At 48.1% G+C, this 9691-nt stretch overlaps 2 non-coding genes across 2 annotated transcripts; both read left to right on the top strand.

Annotated features, from left to right (window-relative positions):
- Window positions 1–296: 296 nt before the first annotated feature.
- Window positions 297–367, top strand: TRNAG-GCC (transfer RNA glycine (anticodon GCC)). Its single transcript has one exon. It is a non-coding gene; the product is annotated as a tRNA-Gly (tRNA).
- A 483-nt stretch (window positions 368–850) lies between these two features.
- Window positions 851–922, top strand: TRNAD-GUC (transfer RNA aspartic acid (anticodon GUC)). Its single transcript has one exon. It is a non-coding gene; the product is annotated as a tRNA-Asp (tRNA).
- Window positions 923–9691: the final 8769 nt, after the last annotated feature.

Here is a 9691-nt window from a genome sequence, read left to right as displayed (position 1 = left end):
GCCTCACACTACCTTGCCTCATACTATCCTACCTCGTAATGTCTCTTACCATTCTTTCTTTGTCCATCAAAATTTAGTAGTATATAGTAGTAGTAGTAGTAGTAGTAGTATTTACGTAAAGGGTAATATAGTTAACCTTTTATAAGATTACATAACCCATCTATAGCTTTAATTTCACCATCATTTCATCAGTAAATATTTGTAACCTCTAAAATTCAAATATACTTCGTGTACCAAGGAAGGTTATGTAATGCGTGTGTGGTTTATGTAATGCACTGCTTAAGGTGGATAGTGTAGCATCGGTGGTTCAGTGGTAGAATTCTCGCCTGCCACGCGGGAGGCCCGGGTTCGATTCCCGGCCGATGCATCTTTTTTGTTTTTGAATTCTTAGATTACGTTTCTTACTCTAGGGTGGGAGTGGATGATGATGATGATATATTGTATTAATGGCTACAACCCCAGCATTTGTTTTTCTTCTAGCTGCTTTAAGACAATTTTCTTCATCTTGAGAAAATTCAAACTGGAGGGGAATGGTATAAGTCGGTAACCCTTTCAGTACGAGGTGTTTCATGAATCTAGAACTGCCATCCTCCTCACCTAGACAGCTTAGGTTAGGTGGTCTGGTTAGGGATGTTGGCTTTGATCATTGTAGATGAGTTACGTAAAAATAATCATGAAAAAGAATCTTAACTCCGGAACATAAAATATACTGAATACATACACCATCTTGAAGCAGCCAGAATAAGCATCAAGAAATACAACCTAGTGAGGAACATAATCCCTGCTAACCCAAAACCTCGCTAATCCTAATCCGGATTTCATAAAGTGAGCGAAATTCCAGTCTTTCACTTCCTCGGTAGTATAGTGGTTAGTATCCCCGCCTGTCACGCGGGAGACCGGGGTTCGATTCCCCGCCGGGGAGGAAAATATTTTTATAGAGTTCCTGAAGGGCTCGGGTTAGTGAACAGGGTATGGTTGGTGGGCACGTGTGTTTTGGGGTTATAGAGTCGCCTTTAAAAATTAGCACCATTATCACCACCACCATCCATACATCATCACCACCACCACCACCATCATCCTCTTCCTCCTCATCTTCATCATCATCATCATCGTCATCTTCACCACCATCCTCTTCTCCTCCTCCTCCTCCTCATCAGTTAAGCGTCTACGGCAGCACAGACCTAGAGATGGAGAGAGAGGAAGAGAAAATGGAGAACAAGATAAAGAGATAAAAGCATTCACACTGGCTGGCCGGGATGGATCACGCAAACAACTAATAGGTCAGAGTGGAGAAGGCAGCAGAGGTCTTTGCCCTTCTGTGGAGCGGTGATGATGATGGTGGTGATGGTGATGATGATGATGGTGGTGGTGGTGATAGTGATGATGATGATGGTGGTGGTGGTGGTGATGATGATGATAGTGATGATGATGGTGGTGGTGGTGGTGGTGGTAGTTGTGGTAGTGGTGGTGGTGAGGATAGTGATGATGGTAATAGTGATGATAACGGTATGTGAGCAACGCTGTCCGTAAGAAACTGTGTCTGTGAGTAAAATCATGGAGTGAAGAGAATGACAATATTGGACGTTGCACATGCCTGGGTGCGATTCAGTCTGGGAGAGAGAGAGTCAGGGCCCGTATTCTCGTCGGTTAAGGAAGCTCCCAAACACCTCTTCCTTAGCGATTTAGTTTTGGATATGGCTAGTTAGTATCCTTTTGTATGATATCCGTGCAAAGTATGGCGATATTGGAAGGATTTATGTAATACAGAAGAGAACATTCAGGTGTAATAAACAAAATAAATCGCTTAGGAAAAGGTGTTAGGTATTGAAAAGATATATGTAACACAGAAGAGAACAGTCAGGTGTAATAAACAAAATAAATCGCTCAGGAAAAGGTATTAGGTATTGGAAAGATATATGAAACACAGAAGAGGACAGTCAGGTGTAATAAACAAAATAAATCGCTCAGGAAAAGGTGTTAGGGAGCTTCCTTAAATGAGAATACAAGCCAAAAAATTCTTGAAGGCTTTATCTACTCCCCCCCCCCCGTCCGAAAAAAAACTCCTGGATAGATTAAAATAGATAGACAGACAGACAGACATGGATAAGTCTTATATGAGGGCAGATATGAATTGATAGATGTATGGTAATTAGGAGGATAGATAGATAGATAGATAGAAATATATACACAGACAGATAGATAGATAGATAGAAACATAGACAGACAGATGAATGTACTAGTGAGGATAGATATAGGTAGATAGATAGATAGACAGATGGATGGCTAGATATACAGAAGGACAAGGATAGAGAGACAGATAGATATGGATTGGAAGACTTTGTGGATAAAGACGAAAATTATGATAGTTTTGTGTGTGTGTGTGTGTGTGTGTGTGTGTGTGTGTGTGTGTGTGTGTGTGTGTGTGAGATAATATCCATCCATTATTGTAAGATTTACCTTCCTTTATTCTCTCTCTCTCTCTCTCTCTCTCTCTCTCTCTCTCTCTCTCTCTCTTTTCCTCTGTTCTCTTCCCTAACCCTTCTCTCTCCTCGTCTCCTTTGTCTTCTTTTTCTTCCCTCACCCTCGCCCTGCTCATTTCTCTCTCTCTCTCTCTCTCTCTCTCTCTCTCTCTCTCTCTCTCCTGTCATCATCATCATTCATATTCTTTTCCTTCCTCTTGCGTCATCATCATCGTGTATTATTATTACGGGATTATTATTATTATTATTATTATTATTATTATTATTATTATTCATTTTCTTGTCCATCTTTCATCATCATAATCATCATCTTTTTCTTCTTATCTCCTTCATTATATCATTCCTCCTCCTTCTCGTTCTCCTCCTCCTTCTCCTGAATGTCACCGCGCGAGGGCATCAAATATGTACACCTGCCCTGGTAATCACAGCCTCAGGTACACACACACAACACGTACACAGATTTACATACACAAAAACTTACATAAACTCAGCATACACGCAGGCATAATTTAATTCATGTACACAAGCGCACTGGCTCATACATTCATGCATACATACATGCGTACATATTTTCTTACAGATTTCAGAAATACGGACATAAGTTCACACACACGTGCACATAGCTTTGCGCGTGGTCACACATACTGTATATGCACAGTAAAAGCATACGCACACAGACGCCCACACCAGAGCATGCACACAGACATACACGTACACATAACACAATAAATACAGATAAATGCAGTCATACTCATGTATGTATTTCATGTCCAAGCGCACACACACACACACACACACACACACACACACACACACACACACACAAGCACGCGCGTGCGCGCGAGAGATTTAAGAGGTTTGTGCGCAATTTAGAAGACAAAGTAGACATGTCCTGGCCCTCCATAACTCACTACTACTACTATAGTACTAGTACTACTACTGCTATTACTACTACTACTACCACCACTACTGCTGCTACTACCACTACCTCTACTACTACTACTTCTGTCGCCTCCACCACCACCACCATTACTGTTACAATTGTCACAAGCTTAATACTGCTGTTGCTTCTGCTACTAGTACTGTTAGCAAGTAGGCTACTGTTACTACTGCTACTACTACTACCGTACTACTACTACTACTACTGCAAAATTTGTCAGTGATTGTGTTGAAATTTTTGGTGTGGTGGTAGCTGACATAGAGGTAGTGATGATGGTTACAGTTGTGGTGTTTGTGGTAGCAGGTTATTTAGTGGTGATGTGATGGTGGTGGTGATAGGCCTGGTGATGATGCTGGTATGTGGTGGTGATGTGGTGGTGTTATTGTGCTAGTAGTTTGTGTTGATGGTGGTGGTGATGGTCGTGGTGGTTAGGTGTCAGTTGTGGTGGAGATGGTGGTGGTGGTGGTGGTAGTGTTTAGCATTTAGACTGTTCGTAGTGGTAGTTGGTTAATGTGGTTGTGGTGGTAGTCGTTGTAATGGTGTAAGTTTTGTTTGTAGTACTTACGGTGGTGGTGGTTGTCGTAATTGTGGTAGTTGTGGTAATCTTGGTAGGTGTAGTAATCTTGGTAGGTGTAGTAATCTTGGTAGGTGTAGTACTATGGTAGTAATATTAATTGTGGTGGCGATAGTGGTGTTGGTTGTCATGGAGTTTGTGGTGGTGGTTGTAGTAGCTAATGTTTGTGGTGGTGGTGGTGGTGGTCGAAGTTGTGGTAGTAATGTTAGTTGTGGTGATGGTGGTAGTGGCAGTAATGTTAGTCGTGGTAGTGGCAGTAATGTTAGTTGTGGTGATGGTGGTAGTGGTAGTTGTGGTGGTGGTGGTGGTAGTGGTAGTTGTGGTGGTGGTGGTGGTGGTGGTGTGGGACGTAGGAAATCAATGGTGGTTTGGAGCGATGTTGTGTGAGTAAAAGGGAGGGGGGAGGGGGTTGAGGTGTTGGAGGGGGGGTGACGATGATGATGGAGGTGTTTTGATGGTGGTGGTGGTGGTGGTGGTGATGTTGGTGGTGATGATTGTGGTGGTTGTGGTAGTGATGTTGGTAGTGTTTGGTCGTGGTGGTGATGATGATGGTTGTGGTGGTAGTGATGGAGGTGGTGAGTTTGGTGATGTGAATGGTACTGGTGGTGACTTTTGTGGTGTTGATGATTGTGGTGGTGTGGATGGGTTTGGTGTGGTGGTGTAGGTGGTATAGATGATGATGTGGTGTTGCTGGGAGGGTGGGGTGACGGGGCATATTGACATGGGAGAAGTGCCGCTAGTGTTTACATCAACATAAACACTTTTCTTTATATATATTGGATAGTTCCTTAATGTGTTTTCCCGCATTAGATAGCCTCTGCGTTTGTCTAATGGTTCGTCAGTGTCGTCAGGTGTGTGTGTGTGTGTGTGTGTGTGTGTGTGTGTGTGTGTGTGTGTGTGTGTGTGTGTGTGTGTTCAGTCAGATGCACCATACACACACTGATAGAGACAGAATTTTAAAAAGCTTCAGTAATACAACAGGAGATACGCACTGATAATGATGCAAGACTTCACCTCTAGTTTTTTTTTATTTTTTTTATTTTTTTTACCGTAAACTCAAGGTAAGTGAATTCGTGGCCACGGGCATAATTCTTGCGCCTGGGATTTCCTGTGTGTGTGTGTGTGTGTGTGTGTGTGCCTCGTCAGATGGGTGCCACCACGTGAAGGCGTCCCTCTCCATCGTCACTACTACACCTGTAATATCGCCTTACCTGAGCCACCAGATTTGTCCTTAACACATTCTAGTGACCGAATCATTGGTATTGACTCCTTGGGGAAGTCCTTCGGCTGGTCTTCTCGTCGGTTAAGGAAGCTCCCTAACACCTTCTCCTAAGCGATTTATTTGTTTCTGATACTGACGCCACCTGATTAGTTCGATGATGACTTAGAAGGATTTTAGTATTGGTGAGACAAAGGAGATTAATTTGGGACACACCTGATGTTTATTCACCTGAGGGGGGCTGAAGGAACGAAGGGGTTAATTAGGCTCCACCTGATATTCACCTGAGGGGGACCTGAAGGAGCGAAGGGGTTAATTAGGATGACCCAGCTCAGGTATGTCTTGACCCTACATCTCTTTTACTTAGGAAGGGGAGGCAATGTGGCGAGGTGTTGAGCAGGTGTGATGAGGAGGGAGAATGTCCACCTGTACTGCACTTACCGTCTTCTTCCTCTTTTCCTTCTTCTTCTTCTTCTTGTGGCCCCAGACTCATGCACTGCACTTCTTTGTTGTTGTTGTTGTTCTTCTTCTTCTTCTCCCTACTTCTCCATCTTTGTCTTCTTCTTCCACTCATTCTTCTTTTCTTGTTTTCCTCTTTCTTCTTCTGCCTTCTTTCTTCTTCGTCTTTCTTCTTCGTCTTTCTTCTTCGTCTTCCTTCTTCTTCTTCTTCTTCTACTTCTTCTTCTTCTTCTTCTTCTTCGTCTTTTCTTTTTCTTCTTCCCTCTTTCCTCTTCTTCCTCTTCCTCTTCTTTTCTTCTGGGCTGCGGGCTGCACTTTCCCCGTCCCTGTACTCCACCATCCTTCTTTCGGGGGATAGGCAGGGAGCTGAGGGACGTTTGTGACTACCGGTGCCACCACGTGAAGGCGTCTCTCTCTCTCTCTCTCTCTCTCTCTCTCTCTCTCTCTCTCTCTCATGGTTACCTGTCGCCCTACCTGTGGAGCCTGGGTTCGATTATCTCCTCTGGCAGTGATTAGGCTGTTTCTGATTTTCTATTCTTATTATCTGTACTCTTCCCTAGTGGAGAGGTCCGGTCATGCAGTGAAAGAGACCCGTATTCCATTGACTTTAGGAGACTTAGCACCTCTTCCTTACCTACTTATTCCTGTATTAAATTTATTAATATATTTTTACAGATTATTTACCTACGTGGATGTGTAAAAAATCGAACTAACATACATCAGGATAACGTGTATTAGGCAGAATAAGTCGCATAGGGATGGATGCTACGTACCCCCCCGGACTGACAGTAGCTTCATCGAATGTAGGGATGGTTGATATTTTGTCTGTCATTTCGGGGTGTAGGTGTATGTGTAATAAAGAAGTGTTGAAGGTCCTGTGATGTGTGTGTGTGTGTGTGTGTGTGTGTGTGTGTGTGTGTGTGTGTGTGTGAGAGAGAGAGAGAAGGGGGGCAGGGAGAAGAGGAAAGGGTGGGAGGTACAGGATGGGAGGAAAGAAATAGAGAGAGAGAGAGAGAAGGGGGTGAGACAAAGGAGAGATATAAGAGGGGGGGCAGGGGGAGAATGGAGGAAGGAATGCGAGGAGGAGAAAGTAGGAAGAGAATGGAGGGAGGTGAAGGGAGGAGTGAGGGAGAGAAGGAGCAGGGAGCGAACTGGGGAATAAGGAGAGGGAAGGAGAGAGGGGGAGAGAAAATGAAAGGGGAAGGGAGAGAGGAGGTAGGGAGGGAAGGGGAAAACTTGGAGGAAGGGAGAGAGGGAGGGAAAAGGGGGGGAATGGAGAGAGGAAGGAAGAGAAAGAAAAGGGAGGGAATGGAGAGAGGAAGGGAGAGAGAGAGAGAAGGGAGGGTATGGAGAGAGGAAGGGAGAGAGAGAATAGGGAGGGAATGGAGAGAGGACGGGAGAGGGAGAGGGGAGAGAGAAAAGGGAGGGAATGGAGAGGAAGAATGTGAGAGAGGGAAGTGAGTAAAGGGAGGGAATGGAGAGAGAGGGGAGGGAGAGAGGGTGTGCAGGAAGACAAGGGGTGGGGGTGGGGGTGTGGGGTGGGGGGTAATGAGCGGGGTGAGGCAGATGATTGGTGCGTAATAGGCAGGGGAGGGCGGAAGGGGGGCAGGCCGGCAGGGGAGGGGGAGGGAGAGGCAGGGAGAATGGGAAGGGGAGGGGGAGGAGAAGGCAGAGAGAATGGGCAGGGGAGGAGGAGGGGAGGCAGGGAGAATGGGTAGGGGAGGAGGAGGGGGAGGCAGGGAGAATGGGTAAGGGAGGAGGAGGGGGAGGCAGGGAGAATGGGTAGGGGGGAGGAGGGGGAGGCAGGGAGAATGGATAGGGGAGGGGAGTGAAGCAGGGGCAGGGAAGGGAGAAGGGGTGTGCAGTAAACAGGGAGAATAGAAAGGGAGGGAAAGGTAAGGAAAGGGTGGGAGGATGGGAATGGAAAGGGAGGAAGGGATGGCTGGCCGGCAGGAGAGGGAGAGGCAGGGAGGATTTGAAGGGGAGGAGGGGGTAGAGGCGTCAGGGAGAATGGGAAGGAAGAGGGAGGGAGGAAGGGGAAGGGGAGGGGAGGAACGGTGGGAGGGAGTAAGCTGGGAAAGGGATTGGGGATGGCAGGGAGAATGGGAGGGTGGAGAGCAGGGGATAGGGAGGAGAGTTGGGGCAGGGGGAAGGGGAAGAGAGAGGGAGGTAGGGGAGTGAAGGGGACAGGTGGAGAGGAAAGGAGTAGTGGAGTAGAGGGAGGGGGGGTGGAGTGGAAGAGATAGGGGGAGTTGGAAAGGTAAGGGAGAGAGGGGAGGGGCTGGGAGGGTAGGGAAGAGTGGATAGGAACCAGGGAGCCGGGCAGGGAAGCAGGGGAGGGTGGTAGGAAGAGGCAGGGAGGAGGGGGAGGGGGAGAAGAGGAGGAAGAAGAACAGGATGCAGAAGAGGGGGGAGGGAAAAACAAGGGGCAGGGAGGTAGGGAAGAGTGAGAGAGAGATTGGCAGAGGGAGGCAGGGGGATGCAAAGGGAAGAAGAGGGAGTGGAAGGGAGGGTGAGAAGGGGAGGAAGGGTGAGAATGGCATGGAAAAGGCAGGGGAAGTAAGGAACGGGGTAAGGACAGGGGAAGAGGAGGGTCGACAGGGTAAGGGGAGCAGGGGTAAGGGACTAGGTAGGCAGGGTATGAAGTCTGGAAGGGGTAGGGGGAGAGGTTTGAAGAGGCAGGGGAAGAGAACAGGGGATTATAAATGGGGTGGTGGCAGGGGGCAGGATAGGGTGAGGGAGGGGGTAGGGAACGGCAGGGTATGGGTGGTAGGGAAGGCAGAGGGAAATGTAAAGGGGATACAGAGTGTGGTAGGGTCTGGCAGGGTGACAGGGGAGGGTGAGAGAGGATAGGGAGTGTGGGAATGGACGGCAGGGGAGAGGAGGAAGGGGAAAGGGAAGGGGTGGCAGGGTGAATAGAAAGGAGGGGAGAAGGAAGGGGGAGAAAAATGGGAGAGACGGAAAGATACAGAGAGAGAGAGAGAGAGAAGGGAGAGATATGAAAGAGGGAGATAAAATGGGAGGGCGAGAGGGAGCGAGCGAGAGGGGAGGGAGGGAGGGAGGTGGCACAAACAAAGCAGTGAGAGGGAGGGAGGGAGGGAGGGAGCGGGTTCGGGGGGAGGGAGGGGGGAGGGAACTCTGCGCAGTGGAGGGAGGGAGGGAATGAATTAAGGGAGAGAGACTCGGAATGAGGGAGAATGAAGGGAGGGAGGGTGGGGAGTAGAAGGGAGGGAGAGAGAGTGGGGAGAGGAGGAAATGGGAGAGAGAGAGAGGGAGGGTGAAAGTGAGGTATGGAGGAAAAGGGAGAGAGAGGGAGCAGGAGAGGAATGGTGGAAAAGGGAGAGAAAGGAAGGGCGGAGGAATGAAGAGAAAAGGAGAAAGTGAAGAACGAAGGAGGTGGAGAGAAGAGAGAGAGAGAGAGAGTGGGGGAGGGAGGAAAAAGAAGAGGGAGAGAGAGTTAGGGCAGAGGAAGAGAAAGCGTATGAGAGAGAGAGAGAGAGAGGAGGTAAGGAGGGAGGGAAGAAGAATGGGAGGGAGGGAGGTCGATATGGAATAAGAGGGGGGGGAAGAGGGGAGGGAGAGGGAGAGAGGAGGGGCAGAAAGGGAGGTAAGAGAGAGAGGGAGGGAGGGGTAAGAAAGTGAGAGAGAAAGGGAGGGAAAATGAGGAAGGAAAAGAGAGGAGGGAAAGCAGGAAGGGAGGGGTAGAGGTGGAAATGGAGAGAGGAAGAAAGGAGAGAGAGTGAGAGAGAGAGAGAGAGAGAGAGAGAGAGAGGAGGGAAGGGAGAATGAAAGAAGAAGTAAGGAGAGAGAAGGGGGGGGAGGGAGGAGGTAAGAAAAAGAGGGAGAAGGGGAGTGGAAAATGAGAGAAGGAGGGTGAGGGAGGTTGAGTCAGCAGGGAGAGTGAGTCAGGGCGGCAGAGAGAGGGAGGGTGAGCCATTGGCGGGGAGGGAAGGAGTGTGAGGGTGCCAGGCAGGGTAAGGGAGATGGAGGGTGAGGGTGGCAGGGAGTCAGGGTGAGAA

The sequence above is a fragment of the Coenobita brevimanus genome, chromosome 98 (assembly GCF_032717465.1).
Source record: "Coenobita brevimanus isolate Jiangsu-jjx chromosome 98, ASM3271746v2, whole genome shotgun sequence".
NCBI classification, from domain to species: domain Eukaryota; kingdom Metazoa; phylum Arthropoda; class Malacostraca; order Decapoda; family Coenobitidae; genus Coenobita; species Coenobita brevimanus.
The sequence above is the reverse complement of the archived record's forward strand: the minus strand, read 5'-3'. Positions and strand labels throughout refer to the sequence as shown.